General features: G+C 37.4%; 1 protein-coding gene across 3 annotated transcripts in view; it reads left to right on the forward strand.

Annotated features, from left to right (window-relative positions):
• The window catches only part of Inpp4b (inositol polyphosphate-4-phosphatase type II B), a 748,293-nt gene that overhangs the window by 114,544 nt on the left and 613,770 nt on the right, over positions 1–19,979 (forward strand). For all 3 annotated transcript variants that reach the window (XM_029480343.1, XM_029480345.1, XM_029480344.1), the window contains exon 2: positions 17,344–17,406. The gene's annotated coding sequence lies outside the window, so the exon portion shown is untranslated. The remainder of the gene's footprint in view (positions 1–17,343; positions 17,407–19,979) is intronic.

Below are 19,979 nucleotides of genomic sequence, written 5' to 3' on the forward strand. Positions count from 1 at the left end.
TTATTATTATTATTATTATTATTATTATTTTATTATTACTAATGATTTACCACTACCAGGCATTGAATGAAAGGCCTCATGAATTCTGCCTAAGTGCTCCATGTCTCTTAGCAGTAAGCTTTTAAGCAAGAAGTAAAATAGATATTTTTTTATGGATAAAAGGGTTTTTTGAGGAAATAAGGTAAAATAAAATTAAAATTAATAGAATAATGAGCAAAGCCTGAAGCAAGAAAGACATTAAGAACAATACGTTTAAGGAAGAGCACTTTATAACAGTTACCAACATAGGTAGCCAACAATCAGTTTTTATTATTGGTAACAACATACTCAGTTGTAATATCTTGGATCTGGTGTGAAAATTTAAGACATTTCTAAGAACTTGACAACAAATGTCACAGAAGCCACAGTTATCAAATAGGAAATATATATGCATAGAGATATAAACATAGCTTGTTCAGTCTATTCAGTGCTATTTGCTTATCTATGATTGCAGAACTGAACACTGAGAGTTGGATAAGCAGTTAAGGGGTCCATCCCTGGGATGGCTATTTCTCCCATGCTCAGCAATTCTTGGTTGCCTTCTACTTCTTTGGCTGGGGGTGGGGACCCATGAGTTTTCCCCTTCTGGGTTAGCACATCTATTGGTGTTGTACCTGTTCAGGTCTTGTTTAAGCAGCCATAATGTTGAGGTTTCACGGTGAAGCTTCCCTGTAAGTTTTAGGGAACCACACAGCAGATTTCCTCTTTCTCTGGCTCGTCTGATCACTTTTCTTTCTGTTCCTCAATGTTCCCCGAGCCTTTGATGCAGGACTTCTGTGGTAGATGTAGTCACTGGAGCTGACACGTTGTGGTTTTCTGAATTGTCTCTGTCTGTTGCAAGAACTGTCTTGATGAGGAGTCAGAACTACAGTGTGAATATAAGGGATAGTTTTTTAGAACATAGGAATTGTGCTGATTTAGAGGAGGTGTGAGGTTTTCTGAGGTGCATGCTTCCTCTAGCTCCAAGAAGTTGGGTAGGTTTCTAGTGACAAGTATGATTTTCCACATGTTGAATGTTATTACATGCACATATGTATTTATATAAACATATATACTCATAAATATAACCTCTTGAATCCATACAATGTTACTTGCTCTCGGGCTGAACATTTGAAACTGAACAGCTAGTTGGCATGCTTCCCCAGGGAAGACCACTTCTCCCACTCCCAGCTTCACTCAGTTCCTGGTGGTTCTTTGTGTAGGATTGAGACCTCATGGGCATGAGGTCTCTTCTCCATCTAGTTTGACATTTTTATTGGTGTCATCCTTGTGCATCTAACATTTGGGCAATCATGTGACTTCGCAGGTACAACTTCTGATGGTAGTAGGAGACACAATCTTAGAACAAACTCCTTGATCTTCTGGCTCATGCAATCTTTCTGTCTGCTCTTTCCCAGTGATCTCTGAGCCTTGGGAGGAGAAACGCTGATGCATTTGTTTCATTTAAGCTGAGCACACAGCAGTCTCTTAATTCTCTGCAAACTGGGTATTTGTGGATCTCTCTGTTAATCATAATCTACCACTAAAAGAAGCTTTTTTTAATAAAAAGGTTGAAAGATACATTAATGTATGGGATTTGGTGTAATACTATGTACAGTTAGCACAATAATAGCAGTGGTGGCCGCTAGACTCTGTGACCTGTAAATCATTCTTTGATCATAGATTATAGAGCATCACATTATATTTCATACTTTGCCAGATTGTTTAGTAGTCTTGTATTTAGATGTTATTTCTGTTTTCCTGTATATACTTTCACCATTATGTTTTTTAAGATTTATTTACTTATTTATTATTTACTATATGTATGTACACTCTAGCTGTCTTCAGACACTCCAGAAGAGGGCATCAGATTTTTGTTACTGATGGTTGTGAGCCACCATGTGGTTGCTGGGATTTGAACTCAGGACCTTTGGAAGAGCAGGCGGTGCTCTTAACCGCTGAGCCATCTCACGAGCCCCTCACCATTATGTTTTTATCTGTTTTTTGTTTGTTTATATTCTCTACAGAAGTTTCTGATGTCTATAAAATCATGTGATCACGTGGGAAGAATTAATTTAGCCCAGCATGGCAAAAGATTTTCTTAAAATTACTTTAGAGTGATTTTTTATTAGATATTTTCTTCATTTAAATTTCAAATGCTATCCCCAAAGTCCCATATACCCTCCCCCCCGCCATGCTCCACAACCCACCCACTCCCGCCTCCTGGCCCTGGCATTCCCCTGTACTGGGACATATGATCTTCATAAGAACAAGGGCCTCTCCTCCCATTGATGGCTGACTAGGCCATCCTCTGCTACATATGCAACTAGAGACACAGCTCTCAGGGGTACTGAGTGATTTTAATAAAATGTTAGTTATTTTGCACAATGAAATTATTATAAAGTCATATATTTTTACAGGTTAATTTATTTATTCGCTTTACTTTCCTATTACAGCCCACTTCCTCTCGGTGTCCCCTTTCTTTGAGAATTGGGAGGACCTCCCTGGGACATCAAGTTACTGCAGGGCTAGGTTCATCCACTCTCACTGAAGCCGGACAAGGCAGCCCAAGTGGAATGGGATCCACAGGCAGCCAACAGATTTAGGGAAAGCCCCTGCTCCAGTTGTTGGGAGACCAGCATGAAGTTGGAAGAATAGCATGAAGATCAAGCTGAATATGTCCTACATATGTGTGTGGGGTCTAGGTCTAGCCCATATAATTCTCAATGAGTTATGCACAGAAAGCACTTATTGGGAAAATTGTCTTCTCTGGACCAAGCCAGAATATCTCAGAAATGAACGCATTTTTAAAATTATCTTTCTTAGATAGCATTATAAAGATTTAGACAGTGATCAATGTGATTAGCTTGAGCAAGAGTCAGTAAAATACTGTCTTCACAGCAATTTTCAAAGGTAACATGACATTTTAATGCCATTAAAATACATTTAAAAATTCTTTTATGTTATGTGTATGGGTATTTGTCCGGCACTTATAGCTGCATACTATATGCATGCCTGTTGCCTTAGGAGGCCTGAAGAAGTTATCAGATCTCCTCAAAATGGAGTTACAGATACTTGAGAGCTGCCATTTGGGTGATGGGAACCAAACCCGGGCCTTATGAAAGAGCAGCCAGTGTTCATTTTTTGTTTGTTTTTTTGTTTTTTGGGGGAAGGGTTTCTCTGTGTAGCCCTGGCTGTCCTGGAACTCACTCTGTAGACTAGACTGGCCTTGAACTCAGAAATCCACCTGCCTCTGCCTCTCAAGTGCTGGAATTAAAGGCATGCGCCACCACTGCCCAGCTGCAGTCAGTGTTCTTAACTGCTGTGCCATCTCTCCAGTCCCACTGTGGCATTATAACTACAAAACACACTTTTGTTATTACTTTTAATTCAATAAACTTACAACTAATTTGGCCTTACTTTTTTACTACTAAATTTCACAATTATTGGGATCTTTTATAGATGTCCAAAGTCCCTCTTCCTTTCTGTTTTTGTTGCTTTTAGTATTATTTTATTTTATATTCATGCCTGGTGCTATGTTCTAGTATGTTAGCAATTTTTCACATTCCAGAAACAAATATTATCTTACATAACTGTAATATGGTTCTAAACACTAAAAATCTAACAATAACTTTTTATCCCTGTGTAATGCCCACTTCACACTCAAAGAAAGATGTCCCTTTCTTTCTTATTGATAATAATATAAAAGTAATTATTTTCTTTGATATTATATCCTCAAGAAAATTAAAATTGTTATTGTATCTAGTTCATATTTTAGAAAACAATATCCAGTATCAAAGAGAAGGGTATGCTTTAGTTTCTTTTTTTATTGCTGTAATAAGACACTAGGACCATGGTAACTTTTTGACAAAAATAGTTTATAGAGTCTTATAATTTCAGAGTGTGAGCCCAAGGCATCATAAGAGGGAGAATGGCAGCAGGCAGGCAGGCATGGCAATGAAGCATTAGCTAAGAGGTAACATCCTGAGACACAACCATGGGACAGAAAGAAAGCTAACTGGGAATGATCTCAAAGCCCACTCCTTCCATGAGGCCAAACCTTCTAATTCTTTCCCAGACAGTTCCATTAAACAGGAGTCAAATACTCAATAGCAAAGCCACACAGGTCTCTTTGGATAAAATAGTAAAACAGATATTTATGTAAATCTATATGTAGAACATCAATGAAGAGAGAAATGATGAGACTGTTTGAAGAATCCTAATGTGAGGGAAGCAGAAATGAGTGGGTAAGAAAGTGTGACATCATGGAAACAGAAGAAAAATAATCACCTTCTGGGAAGGTGGGAACCAAAGAGAAGGATGCATCGGAGCAAGGGGAGCATCGTGGGGAAGAAAAGAAAGTTAAAACAAATGTATGTAGATGTTATAATGAAACTCAACATATTGCTAGTAAAAAAAAAAAACGGAAAAATATTAAAAAAAATATGAGCCTGTGGAGACAATTCTCAAACACCATAGGATAAAAAACTTTTTTTTAAAGATTTGAGTATTGGTATTTTATTTAATAGTAAACAAAACAAAATAGCATACAATAACAACAGAATGTATAATTTTATCTTAGTTTAAAAAGTGAAATGAGACTGACTTTTTTTACACTGATTTCTGGATTTTGAAGCTGATTTTGTTTTTCAGTGAGATCACACACACACACACACACACACACACACACTCAGTATGCTTCATTGTTGAGAGTGGTTTTTTTTTTTTTTTTAGCATGAAGCAAGAATTGAATACCACAAATCAATTATTCATCTGGAACTTTTCTATGATAAGTTATGGCAAGAGCAAGAAATCTACAGGGCAGCTTGCAAGTGTATATGTAAGAACTAAAGGTATGCTGGTGAGGACTCAGAAAGACTGAGATCTGCTCTATGCCATAATGCAGCATTAGGTCACACAGGAATTTGATCAAACACTAGCTCTTTTTCTGTTAATCTCTTGCCTTAGGAACTTGCATAGACATTTGCTCATCAGCTCTTAGACATGTCAGTTCTCCAGAGTGGCAGTTGGTGACATTTGTGTCTCCAGTAGGGAGTACAGAGGCATACAAACAGACAGCTTTGCACTTTGAACTAAATATGGCTAAAGAGAAACTTTCCTAAGTCCTCGATAATGAATTTATTCAAATTTAATAATATTGCTGTCAGAAACAATAGATAGGGATAATGAAACACTCTATAATAATTTTAATACACTTTGTGCTAAAGTTGATAAGACTTTCTTTCACCAAACCCAGGGACATAAATTAAAGAAAAGATTTTAAAAATCATTTAGTTTAAAGGCTTTACCATATGGTCAGCCTTATTGAATTTTATTATGCCTTTAGCTCTCCTTTGGTACTTAGGAAATGAGGAATCTTACTCCGTTCCTCTGGGTTGTGTCTAATGAGTGTTCAGTCAACAATGGGGATGCCTCTGGGTTTCCTACTTCTCTGAGTATAATGGATCTAGGGTCTTTCAATTTCACTCTGATACTGGCATGAAATCAAAGGTGTTAAAAAACCATAATGAAATATGTAAAGAAGTAATCTAAAGAAAGCTATTGGAGGTGTATGTGTGCTTCAAGGAAAACTGAATACTGAATACACTGTCTTACAGACCACACACTGCAAACTCAAGACAGTATGTTTGTAATATTAGTGAGTACTTGAAAAATATAGAAAACTACAAAGACATGCACAAATTAGACAATTTTTGTAGTTGTAGATTTATATAAACTATATTAGCCTACAATAATAGGTAATAAGTGTGAGTGTTTTCAATTTAATTTTTATTTTGTATGTATGTATATGTACCATGTGTATACACCATCTGTGGAAACCAGAGAAGGTGTTGGGTTACCTGGAGGGAGAGTTTCAGAGAGTTATGAGCCGTGGGTGGGTACTGGGAACTGAACTCTGTAAGAACAGCCAGTGTCAGTGCTTTGAACCATTAAGCCATCTCTTCAGCCATGAAATAATTTATTTTAATAAGACATAAGAACACAATATATTTTATAGTACTGTTCTGTTCATGGAAAGAGCAAGGTGTGTTAGCTCAACTGAAAACTGTGGATAAAAGGCTGAGAGCTACCTGCTTACACATCCTATCCTTAATCACTGGCCCTGTGACTCAGGCACTTAGAGTAACCAAAGTGTGGGTCAACTGTCAACTTCTTGATCTATAATACATAGCCACAAGAGCAAAGGTTGTTATGGATATTAATGAGCAAGAAACAACTCAGCACAATGAATTGCTTGGGTTTGACAGAGCTGAATGTGTATTATTAAGAGCAAGAAGTCACTTTGAAAGTAATGCACAACATATAAATAAATAAATAGATGATAGATAAATATTATAAATTCTAATTAAGGTGTAGTTTTTTGGTTTCTTCCCTTTATCTTCCTCTTCTTATTCCTCCCATGTTTGTGTCCCTTTCCCTTACAAGTTCATGAGTCTCCTCTTCTTAAGCCATTGTTGCCACACATTTTCACACACACAAAACCTTACATAAACACATGAATGGAACCCACTAAATTCACTCAGTGTCATCTGCATGCACAGATATAAAGAATTTTAAAATTTCTCAGGAAACAGAAGTTCTGAACCTACAAAGTTGTGTATGAAAAATATTTTCTTATTTCTTTCTTTCAATAAATAGCAAAGAATCAAATATATCTGAGGGACTAAAATGGTCAGCAAAACTATGAATACTTTGTTACATTTGGCTCCCACATGCACTCAGCCAACAGATTGGAGATGGATGTATATTTGGTGAACAATTGAATTGTGTCAAACATGTTGTTTACTAACTGACAAGGATATAGCATCGTCCCACACACATTTACCTTTTATTTGATATTGTAAATAACCTAGACAGAGTTCTAAGTGTATAGGATGATAAATAGGCTATATGTAAATATTATGGAAACCTGAGCATATGAGAGTTTGGAGGTTTATAGTCATTCTAGAAGAAATCTCCAGTACCTATCATAGGGTATCTTTGAAAAGGTGTTGAAGTTAATCACATAAAAGTATATTTAAAGAAATAGAATACAAGATTAGAATTGAGTTTCTCCTAACCTTCTCTTTGTGCATTAAACATGGAATTGGCCTTAGTTGTTTTGCTTTCTTTCTACCTGTCTCTTGCATGGATTGAGCACACCTTTCTAATGGTCTGGACCATAACATCTCCTCAGAGGTCTCTTATTAGTGATTCCTGATCTAGGTTTTAATTATGGGTCACAGAAACAAAAGACTTTCCTGTCTGGTTGCTTGTAAGTATGCACAAACATGTATTTATCTTATTTCTTTATTTTTCTATTTACATTTCCTTTCAGCAGTTTAAATGTAGATGTTTCTAAATTTAATGTGTAATTCTAAGACTCTTTCATTTCTATTTTTTCTTGGCTAATTATTTTCTAAGCCAATAAGCTTAGGAATTACACAGCAATACAATTGGTAGTATGTTTCATACTATTTGCAAAAGCAATTAATTCCAAAGATTATCACACTGACAATCTGATTCATTTCTTCACTAAAGTTGTATAAATTAAAAATATAAAACTCTCAAACATATGCACTGTTCAGTATTATGCAAATATGTTTTAGAAACTGAGTAGTGTGTATGTGTTGCTATACTGAAAACAGTTTGTTCTAGAGAATAATGTTCTGTTCGTGGGACTGTCTTGAAGGCTTGGTTCTGCAGTTATAGATGGTAATGAATTCTGCATTTTTATTTCCTCCTGATGTTCTTTCAAATCAAGGATCATTACAAAGCATCCACTTGTGCCTCTTGTTCTGTGGGTTATACACTGGGAGCTAAGATGATAGTGTGCCTAGGAGAAAGCATATGGAAAAGCAAATACAGCTTAAGTGTCCAGCTTGGTAATTTGTCTTTCAAAGGGAGCACACTTGCCATAAGAGAAAGGTCAACAAAATAAAACATTTTCAGCATCCTGAAGGCTCTCCTGAAGTTCTCACAACTCACTGTTACACAGTTTGTATCAGCAGCCACAGGATGTACTTGGCATACTCAGGGTTCCTTTATAACTAATCCTTCATTACTTCAAAATATCCTAAGTTGAAAGTGTCTTTCATTCTAGAGTATTGGCTGTCTCCCACCCTGTAATCACCCTGTAATCACAAAGCTCACCCAACACCATCAAAATGTATCATACTTCAAACCACAGGTGCCAGCAAAGACCAGAACTCAAAGTGAGGTTCCTACCTAGGGCCTGTGCTTTCCACAAAACCATAAAGTTTAAACCTGTGAAGGCAAGGTCTGTGAGTTGCCTTGATCTTAATCCTCCAGGGACTCTTCTTATGAGAAAATGAGTCATTAGGGATTAGAACAACTCCAAAGGATGCCATTAGACCATTACTACTGGGGCTAGTGAGATGGCTCAGCAGCCAAAGCACAAGGTACCAAGGCTGATGACTACATGCTGGAGGAAAAGAATCAACTCATATGTGTTGTCCTCTGACCTCTGTGGACTTTTGATCTCTGTGAGCCCTCCTCTCACCAAATAAACAAATAAGTGTGATTAAACAAAATACCTTTACTACTTCCCCAGAGGCCTCTAAATCCAATCACACAGGTAGTCCTTTTCACCATTTGAATTCCAAGAAGACACAGGTGGCTGCTAACAAAAGGCTGCCCATGCCACAAACATCCTTGCATGTGACTTCTTTCCTTCAACGTTGTCTGTAATATTCATCACACTCTTCATGTCAGTGGACTTTGTTCCTTCTTATTAATATATACCATTTGATTTTACGAAAAATCTTCATTTATTTATCTGTTCTGTTAACGGGGATTTAAGTCATTTAATACTCTTGATATAAGTAGGGTTCATATTAATATGTCTGAATATAAATTTTTGACAACCATGAGATGCTTTGCATGGCTATATGTCTGAACATGGATATTCCCAGGTAAAAGATGCACAATGTCCAGTTTTTAAGTAGATGCTAGTGGTCTAATTGTTGAGAACTACACCCACTCCATGCCTCACCAGCAGTATACAGCTGTACCACCTTCCCACATCAGGATACAGCTGTACCACCTTCCCACATCAGGATACAGCTGTACCACCTTCCCACATCAGGATACAGCTGTACCACTTTCCCACATCTGTTTTCTTCGTTGCCATTAGCTTTCTTTTTTATATTCTTTATGTAGTCAAATCTGATTTTATCTGACATTTCACAGTACTAACAAATGTGAAGATTTTATAATATCTTTGTTGAAAAGTTGTGTGTCTTCTTTGGTGACATTTCTATTTATTTTTGCATAGTTTTATTGAGTGGTCTGCCTTCTTACTATTTGTGAAAATCACTTTATACCTTCTGAGTATCAGCTATTTGTCTGATGTATAGAAGAAGTATATTTGCACTCTGTGACTTGGCACCTCATTCTCTACTTGAAATCTTTTGATGAAGATAATATTTTTATTTCAATAACAAATAAAATTCTTATGGATCAGTTAAATGATGCTTAAGAAATCACTGTCTACTACAAAGACAATGAAAATGGCACTTTCTTTTAAAGTTATTTGCTTCTCTTATTTTCCATATACTAGGTCTACAATCCATGCAGCCGAGAGTTCCTTATGTAAGAGTTAGTACTTCTGTTGCCCTAAGCAGATATTTGGAATTATCCTCCCTTCTACCAATTTGTATATGTTTGTTTTTGGACCCTATAAGAAGATATGTTTATACACACATAATCAAATAGTTGCTTTAAGTATCAAACCTTTTAATTAAGTTTTTAATTAAATATATGTATATACATATATATGTACATGTATATATATATATGTGTGTGTGTGTATGCATATGTGTATGTACATGTATAGTGTTTCATGTGTATGATGCATATGTGAGTTCAGTGTGCCATGGTGTGTGAGTAAAGTCTGAGAATAACTTTGGAAGTCCATTCTCACCTCATATGTGGTTCTGAGGCAAGGCTTTGCTTGTCTCTTGCCTCTTCACTGTGCCAGTGGACCTGGGGCTTCCCAGTACTTCTCCTGCCTCTGCCTCCTGGACTACAGATGTGCACCCTCACATTCAACTTTTACATGAGTTCAGGATCAGAACTGAGGTCACCAGGCTTGTATGGTGAACATTTTGTTGAGATGTCTCCTGACTTTTTAAGTTTTAATATGTAAAAAATGCAACAGTTTCAAATTCTTATTTTATCCATTAACATTGACTTGGGTAATCTTGATCCTTACATTTCTGAATAAATGTTGTCATAAAAAAATAAAACCAAACTACCATAGCTAAGAATTGACTGTGAGATACTGAATGCACTAGTCAAGTGTAGGAGGATTAACATACTGATGAGTGAGCCTTCTGATGTACGAGCATGTCCTGTCATTCTCTGCTCATTCACATGCTTTCTAGGTCTTTGATATAGAAGTTATAAACATGTCTTATTAGTCTTATTCCAAATATTTTACTTATCACCCTATTTCAAGTGTCATAACTTCCCTTTTATTTATTGATTATTTTATGATAACATAATTTATTTTTGTATGACTCTCAATTCAGTAATATTTCTAAATTTACAAATTAAACCTAACAATTTTCTGTATATTATCTGTGTCTTGATTTTAAATGCACTTCATAATGTCAAAAATAAATTAATTAAAATGATTTTATTTTGCATTTATCTAAAATGGAATTTGAGTTTTTATTTCTATATGTTGAGAAATAACACAATTTTATATTCATGGTGAAGAAACAATGTGGGCTCAGGAGAGTATTGGAAAATGTATCCAAACATGAGCAGATGTTATAAACACAAAAAGTTTTTTTCCCTCATACTTCATGTATAACACTCAAGGATGGATGTCTGTCATTCTAGTCTGGTGTTCTTATCTATAAAATAGTGACATAAGCTACATTAATTTTCATTCTCTTTTACCGGATAGGTTGATGATTGGCTCAGCGGTTGTACTTTTAGACACTTCCCATTGTCTTCTGCTCACCCCTCTGTAGTCTTGCAATTTGTAAGGGTGGGCAGGGACAAGGCTAATAAGACCTCATTTTCTGGCAGGGTGGTGGGTTCTGCCAGCCTACTCAATATTCACACACTCTTTATTGAAGACATTTGAGAATGTCCATGTTTTTTGGACTCCTCCTATTGGCTATGGATGATGCCATCTTGTCTCAGCTCCATCTTTGTGCAGAATTCCCTTTTCTCACACCTCATATTACCCTCACAATAAGCCAAGATTTGCTAAGTGGTGAGTTCAGTTTCTCTGAGGATCTTAACTCTGAGCCATGAACGTTCATTTTCTACCCCCAGGTCTCCTTTCACCCTCATGTCATTTCCATGTGAGTGTTTCCCTCAAGGAAAACAGACATGAGGGTTTGCTGACCTCTTCCTCTTCAGTTAGTCTTCCTGTTTCACATCCACATCACATTAGTTAGCTTTTCATCACTGTGACATCATGCACAGCCTAATCAACTTATAAGAAAGAAAGGTTACTTCTGGTCTCCAGGTCCCTAATTTTGATTCTGTGCTTATTCTGCTCTCTTTTTTTAGCCCTATGTCAGGATGGTGCATCATGAAAAGAGGTGCATGTCAGAGGAGACTTGTTTATCTCATGGTGGCCAGGAAAGGATTAAGTCATTTATTTAGGGTTTTGATATTCCTTCAAGGACAGACTTCCAGTAACTTTTTTCATTCTCTTACCTCTTAAAGACACCACAACTGCCGGCTAATGCTACATACATACCTTTGGGAGTAGTCTGGATCTAAATTATTAATCCTTAAAACCAAAGGACTGAATGACAATTTGTACACTAGTCTTGTGTTTTATTTATTTTGAGGATTGAACCCATGACCTAGTTCCACATAGTCTAATATTTTTATGTGAATCTTGTTTTATCTCTAAGTAAAACCTGATTTTGCTTTGGCTCCAAGATTCTGCCAGATGTCAAAACCCAATTCTCCTTTTCAGTTTATCTTGTAACTATCTTAATTACCCTCGAGGCAAGTGCTATCCTTGGCAGAAAAACAAGGTCAAACACGGACTGCCTTTGGATATATTCCCACGTAGTATCATCCTTTGTGTGATACTGTGACTTCTTGCATGCATCTTCTGTGTCTTTTTATCCTTCAGTTTTTTTTTTTAATTTATATTTGATGTGGCAAAAATAAGGACTTGCTATGCAATTGTTCTCAGAAGACACAGTGAGATATTCATGCTCCATAAGTCAACTCTTTTATCTGCATTAATATTTAATCTGTATGAAGTGGAATCTCCTTATTAAGGATTTTTTTGATGTATTAGTCATTGCATTAAGTGGCAAGGGAGATCAGCAATAGTCACAGCATGCACCTGTCCTTGAGGAATGTGGAATAGTCGGGGAGACAAGACAACACAAGGCAATGCAAGGAGTCAAAATGAATTGGAGCCCTTGACTTAATTGCTATACAGTGGTGGCAAATGATACAACCAACAGAGTCCAAAGTACCTGGGGATCACTTTGTGGGAAAGTAGGCATTAAATTTTTGACAGGTGGTAAATTTGGCTGGTGCTGAGAGGTAAGACCTAAGCCTTAAGAATGTTATTAAGAATGGAAATGAGAGAACACCACGCAGACACTTGGGACTCTGATTGATATTACAGGAAGGATACAACTGAAGAACAGTATAACACTCACTGAATGATCATAAAATGGAATAGAGTATCCAATAGACATGTAATTTTTAGGTAATTTCCTGTAGATAAGCAGGAATTGTGAAAAAAATCACCACCACAAGATAGAAAACTGTTTAAAAATTGACCCTTTTGCAACAGTGGCTATCAGATATTCACATGATTTATGAACTAGGTCACCTGGGAGAAATTCCCCATTACCAAGACAAGAATCAGGTAAGTTCTACATCTCTAAAATAAAATGGTCCTGGGGTCTGGAGATTGCAGGAAGGTTTATTTGGAATTGGCTGAGAATATGCTAGATATCTAGGTATATCTGTGTACAGAGGGAGGAAGGTAAGGTTGGTGCTGTTGGTGCTGGTAAGAGGTGTCAAAAGGAGAGCTTAATTCAGTCTCTGAAAGTTCAGGAGAGAGAGTAGAAGTACCTTGCTTTCTGATAAAGAAAATGCAAAGAGATGGACTAGTGAGCAGCTAGAGCTCAGCCAAGTGGAGGTGGCTGGGCAGCATGTAGCTGCTTCTACTGTGGCCAGTGTACACATTTTCCATTACTGTAGGCCCTTCCTTAAGAACTGTCTAGCAGCAGAATTATTCTTGGTAGATAAAAGTGAAAGGTATCACTTGGAGCTATGGTTGCATTGATATATATATATATATATATATATATATGTAGATAGATAGATAGATAGATAGATAGATAGATAGATAGATAGATAGATAGATAGTTCAAAGATTTCAGGGGATGAGGCTCATCCAAGAACTTGGGCAAATGTACTTTTGTTCACACTCAGCCTTAAACACATGCTAGACTCAGATCCTGAGTCCCCTTGATTTCAGTGGCCAGAAAGTGAACTTCCCATTGCTCTTCTCATTCTTCGCTTCGGGGACATCAGGGCACAAAGTTAGTCAATAGATAAGGAAGGAACCAAAGGGAGCTGCAGATCCCTGCCCATGACTGCGAGCCTCAGCAGATCAGCAAATTAATTGCAGAATCTATCTCTGAACAGAAAATTAACTTTAAATTATGATTTCTTTCCTTTTTTTCATTTTTTTCATTTTTATGGGTTGTTTTACTTATTTCCATTTCAAATGTTATTCCACTTTCCAAATTCCTCTCCACAAGTCCCCTATCCCCTTTGCCCTCCTCTCTGCCTCTGTGAGGGTGCTCCCCTACCCGCCCACCCACACCCGCCTCAGCAGGCTAGTATTCCCTTATCCTGGGTCATCAAGCCTCCATAGGACCAAGGGGCTCCCCTCCCAGTGCTCTGCTACATGTAGCAGAATTCTCTGCTACATATCCAGCTGGAGACATGGGTACCCCCTGCATACTCTTTGGTTGGTGGTTTAGTCCCTGGGAACTTTGGGGAGGGGCGTCTGGTTGGTTGATGTTGTTGTTCTTCCTATGAGGTTTTCATATGCAGTTTTGCATTCAAAGTCAAGGACGGTTTCTGTGAGTTAAAGGAACTTGATAAAAACCTCTGGGTAGTAAGAGTCTAGGAAGAGGCCTGCCTGATGCTTGAGTGAAACGTTTCACTCATTTCTTAAAGTGCCTGCAAATTCTCAGACTGCCTGGTTTGAAAGAAGAGACTTATGTTCTGCCACTTCCATGGGTAGAAATCCAAAGCTTTCTAGTTGTATTTCAGATCATCAATTTTCTATTTTCAAAATGTATGTAATGAGCTTCTGATTCTAAAACATTCTTTTTGTGGATGTGTGTGCATGTATTTGTTCACAGTGTGTACATGTGTGTATAAAAGGGTGTGGATCTATGTACATATGTGTTTGCATGTCAGAATATACATATATATGTATATATTCACATGTATATATGTGAGTGAAAGTGAGTGAATTTGTGTGTGTGTGTGTGTGTGTGTGCGTGTGCGTGTGTGTGTGTGTGTGTGTGTGTGTGTGTGTGTGTGTGTATTCTGTATCTGTGTGCAGGGCTCCGACTTGCAGAGATCAGAGAATGACCTTCAGATGTTGGTCTCAGCCCCTTTACCACATTTACTATGTTAAGCAGGGTTTCTCCCTGCTGTGCCAGTAGAGCTGACCTGCAATGTTTTGGAGCTTCCTCCATTCCTGCCTTCCACTTCATACAAGCAGACTGGCATTCCAAATGCTGGCACTAACACTTGGGACTTTTCACATGGCTTCTGGGATCTGAACCCAGGGCATGCATGCATGCCAACATGCATGGCAAGTACTTTTTGTGTTGTTTTTATGCACTGAGCCAGGTCCTTGGCTCTGAAACAGTATTTTCTAACCTATTTTATGATGATTTCAATTACTGGGAATGTTTGTATTTTGTCCAGTTTTATTCCAATGTTGCTAATTTTTCCTTAGGGATTCTCTGAACATATTAAGAGAATTTGACTCTGTAACTCCTTCCATGGGTGTTTTGTTCCCAATTCTAAGAAGGGGCAAAGTGTCCACACTTTGGTCTTCGTTCTTCTTCAGTTTCATGTGTTTTGCAAATTGTATCTTATATCTTGGGTATACTAAGTTTCTGGGCTAATATCCACTTATCAGTGAGGAGTTACAGAGACAAAGTTTGGAGTCGAGACAAAAGGATGGACCATCTAGAGACTGCCATATTCAGGGATCCATCCCATAATCAGCCTCCAAATGCTGACACCATTGCATACACTAGCAAGATTTTGCTGAAAGGACCCTGATATAGCTGTCTCTTGTGAGACTATGCGGGGCCTAGCAAACACAGAAGTGGATGCTCACAGTCAGCTAGCAGACGGATCACAGGGCCCCCAATGGAGGAGCTAGAGAAAGTATTCAAGGATCTAAAGGGATCTGCAACCCTATAGGGGGAACAACATGATGAACTAACCAGTACCCNGGAGCTCTTNTCTCTAGCTGCATATGTATNGAAAGATGGCCTAGTCGGCCATCACTGGAAAGAGAGGCCCATTGGACTTGCAAACTTTATATGCCCCAATACAGGGGAATGCCAGGGCCAAAAGAATGGGAATGGGTGTGTAGGGAAGTGGCAGGGGGTTTGGGGGACTTTTGGGATAGGATTGGAAATGTAATTGAGGAAAATACGTAATAAAAAAAGAATATCAAGCTGAAATATATTTTCTTAATTTCTCTGACAATTAAATAAAAGAATTTTGCTCAAAAAAAAAAAAAAGAAAAGAAAAGAAAACATGCTTTCAGATTTCTTGGTATAATTGTCTGGATATATGTGATCCTAAATACAGCACAGTTCTTATTCAGTTTATGTTTTGTTTACTAAAGTTTCTCTTAAGGGTATAAAAACCTGGCTTTTCATAGGTTTTTCTGTAATGGAATCAATATTTCACCAGAGAGGACAAGGGTAGATATGTTAAGAGACACTTGAAGCATTTCACACTGTTGGAAGGCTTCTTTAGTCCACTCAAGAGGAAATCCTGCAGGAAAGCTGTTGATAGCTTATAGATTATCTTCCTAAAACATGATCTAATCTCTTTCATGTATCCGCCGAAGATTTAAATTCAGTGTTTCCTTTACTATCACAGACTTTGATTAATCAATGGGGGAATGAGGCAATTTCCAGTGTGCTATGGTTTAGTCACTCCACCATGCCTCTCTCTAGGATGTTGATTCTCAGTGGGGCCATAAGCCCTTTCTAAAGCAGAAAGTTGCTAATAATTCTAATAATTACATTGATAATTGTATTAGCCAACACTTGCTATGCTTGTCTGGCATTGTCTCATGTCCTTCATATTTATTTATCTCACTTAATCATCATGCTAACTCTATAAAGTAGGGAGCACAATCAGCCCTGTGTTACAGAGGGAAGGAAACCATGCAGAGTTTAATTTACTTGCCCAAGTTCTCACAGCTGGTGAGATGTCGTGATCGCAGTTATAGGATTATTCTGATAATGGCTGCCATACCCGATTATTTAATACTGCTTCTCCCTCTTAAAAAGTGAATTTAAAATTATCACCTATGTACGGCACACCCCGTTCTGTAAAGCCGTTCCTCAGACTTGAGATTCTTCTCCTGCAGATAATGATGCAGTAAAATCTTTTATGGGACACTCCTCAAGATTGTTATATGCTCTGGGAGGGAGCAAGATATATTTCCATAACTTCTGACTCCCATAGAGAGCTTTCCTCCCCATTCATAGCACAGAAAAGCTTGGGAATCGAGGGTAATCTGCAATTATTTACAGTCATCTTTTGATTTCTGTGGAAAGACACAAACTCTCATGAATATTTCACAGCCCAGCCTCTCAGGAAAAGGGAGGAAAGTAGGTTTGGATAATTGCAAATTGCATTTTAGGCTTTTGTATTTCTATAAATGTTGGGTCCCAACATGGCTTATAGCTTGTCTTTTGAAATTACGGGAGCTAATGCTTTTCTTTGCCAAGTGCAAATCCTATTTCTGTGTGAGAAAAGAAGAGAATCAGAGAAAACAGGCTGAGGATCTGCACAGTCACCCATGTTCTCAGCTGCAGGGAGGAAAGGACCTTTGGGGAATTATTTGGCATTTACAGCAAGTGGCTCCTGGGGCAGCTGCTGAATGAAGCTGAGTATGGTGTTAAATGATTTTCTTCTCTGACCTTTATTACTAATGAATCTTCTTTAAGAAGCATTTAAAGAGTAAAAAGAAAGGTTGTTTTTATTAATCTTCTCTCTCTTTGCCCACAGAACCCAAAGAAATGGTGTCACCTGGCAAGAGATCTGCCGTGTTTCATGAAAAAACAGCCCAAGGTTATAAAGCTTATTTTGAATTAATATTTTTACAGTTTTTTTTAGATACATGGAACTGTTGACTTTCTTTGATGACTGAGTTTAAATATTCTGTGAGCCATCAAAACAGTAATTTTTTGTTGAAAAAGTAGAAGGAAGATTTTTGGTGTTCATTATCTTTATAAAGTATACAGTAAAAATTAAAATATAGAACAAAAATTATGGGTAACTATCAATTTTTGATATTATTTTTCATTTATATTAACAAAATCTTGAGAATTTGAATTTTCTTTACTTTCTTTTCCTTCTTCTTTTTTTCTTTCTTTCTTTTCTGAAAATAACTCCAAATGCTGAACTATGTTTACAAAGGGCAGGCAGTGAGAGAAATGAGTTTTGTTAGGATATAGTTATGTTAGCTTTTCCTTTATTTAAGCATTAGTCAGAAGGCTGTGCATATTACCTTTGAATATGCAAAAACACGTCAATACAGATTTATAGAAAACTTCATCAAGTTTTATGAAGATACTCTTACCCAAAACACATATTTTCTCTGGGAAGGCTGAATTACATTACATAGTTGTTGAATAGCAGGCCTGATTATGCTTAACAGATTGCATATTTAGCTGCTAAATTTTCAAATTGCTGTGTGATTTATTTACATATGTTGTCCTAAGACTATGAAAACCCATGCAAATATTCTAATGGCATATACGTGAAAACAAATTGAGTATAGATGAAGATGTATAAAATGTATATATTTTGCTGATAAAGCTTTTGCGGAAAAAAATTCACATGGGTTAGAGTTGTGAATGAATCTAGATAATTCTGTTTCATGCTACAATTTTATAGAGTCATACTGAAATATATTGTATAGTTGCATCGCAATAGGAACTAACTGCTTTTTATTTTGGATTAATTTTTGAATATACCTAACCAAAATGAGAACTGAAATAAGGAAAGAAATTTAAATTTGATAGACATTAGTAGAAAAAAAAATCCTGTTTCTGAGCTTTGATTTGCAGTTGATCAAAGCTAAATATTAAATTACATTTCAGATTAGGGTGTTTCTGTTTATTTTTAGTTTTCTTTAATTCCTAATAGGAGAAGCAAATTCCTTGAGAAAAGTTCTATATCCTAAAGGTTTTTTTGTTTTGTTTTGTTTTTTTGTTGGGGTTGTAGCCTTCTTTCCAAGTTTATTGACATCAATATATCTTTAAAACTTAAAAATGGAACCTGGAAAAGATCTCCAAGGCTCATAAATTATCAAGAAATAAGGGGAGTAGAAAGGGTATAAGGATGAAGGATGAGGATTCTGTGAAATCCTCTCCTCTGGACATGTCATGGACGTTACATACATGAACTCACAACAGCTGTGACCAACCAACACAACACATAGACAGGATCCAGCCCAGAGGATAGAGCTCCTAAGGTCACATCCCTAGCTTGGAGATATTGGCAGTTGGCAGCTTCTGGGGCAGGATGTGAGCCAGTTTTCTTCAGGAGCATGATCCTGAATAGGCTGCCTGTACATCAGTGGATGGTCCTATACCCATGCACATGGTTCCTGTACTAAGTCAACTCATTGGTTTATGAAGTAGAATGGAGAATGAGGAAGGGGTGGGGAGGGAGGCGTGGAGGAAGTAGGGGCTGGAAATTGAAACTTAAAACTTTCAAATACCTATTGAAATCATGCCATGGTCACCTTTTGCTTATAGTCACAATCCATGAATCTTCAGTGAGGAAAATAATGGTAACTTATACCTAGACAGTACGCAGAGGATGCTGATGTTGAACTGACGATGTTGAGGGGAGTGATGGCAGTTTAGGGAGATGATAGACAAAATCTGGTTGAAGGGGAATCAGTATTAGATGGAACAGTAGGGAAAGAGAAACATGATGGTTGGGGGAAAAATCAGTAAGGAGGGTCCTGGGTACATGTGCTACTGGTATAAAAATATAGAACGAGGAAAAAAACTTTTCAAGATATGTTTGCGAGATTTTTTTCTTTTCTTTTTCTCAGCGGTCCATACATATTAATATATTCAGATGCTGATCTGAATGACTGTGTGGAGAAACTTACTTTGAAGGGAATGTTGTGGAGGAAGAGTTAGGGTTACAGAGGCAATCTTATCACCATGGTAACATTTTTAACATCAGCATGGTAACATTTTAACATGTGTTCCCAGAGCAACGAAACAAAACTTGCTTCTTTTCATTGTCACACCAAGGTGCTTTGTATAGAACAAAATATAAGTTTTAGGGGGGTGTGATATTTTGGGCAATATTCTCAAAGAAATCACAGTCTAGGATGGTTTTGCAATGATGCCAGAGTGAGACCAGGTACAAAGTGGCTTGGGGTGGGAGAGAGAACTGATGTGGAGAAATTAGGCCATGTCATGATTTCTTGGTTAGTCCTTTAAGCAGGAGTGCCTGCCTCTTACAGTATTCCTTTCCTGTCCTGTCCTGTCCTGTCCTGTCCTGTCCTGTCCTGTCCTGTCCTGTCCTGTCCTGTCCTGTCCTGTCCTGTCCTGTCTTTCCTTCTTTCCTCCATTCCTCCTTTCTTTCCTTCCTTCCTTCCTTCCTTCCTTCCTTCC

Source organism: Mus caroli, chromosome 8 (assembly GCF_900094665.2).
Source record: "Mus caroli chromosome 8, CAROLI_EIJ_v1.1, whole genome shotgun sequence".
Taxonomy (NCBI): domain Eukaryota; kingdom Metazoa; phylum Chordata; class Mammalia; order Rodentia; family Muridae; genus Mus; species Mus caroli.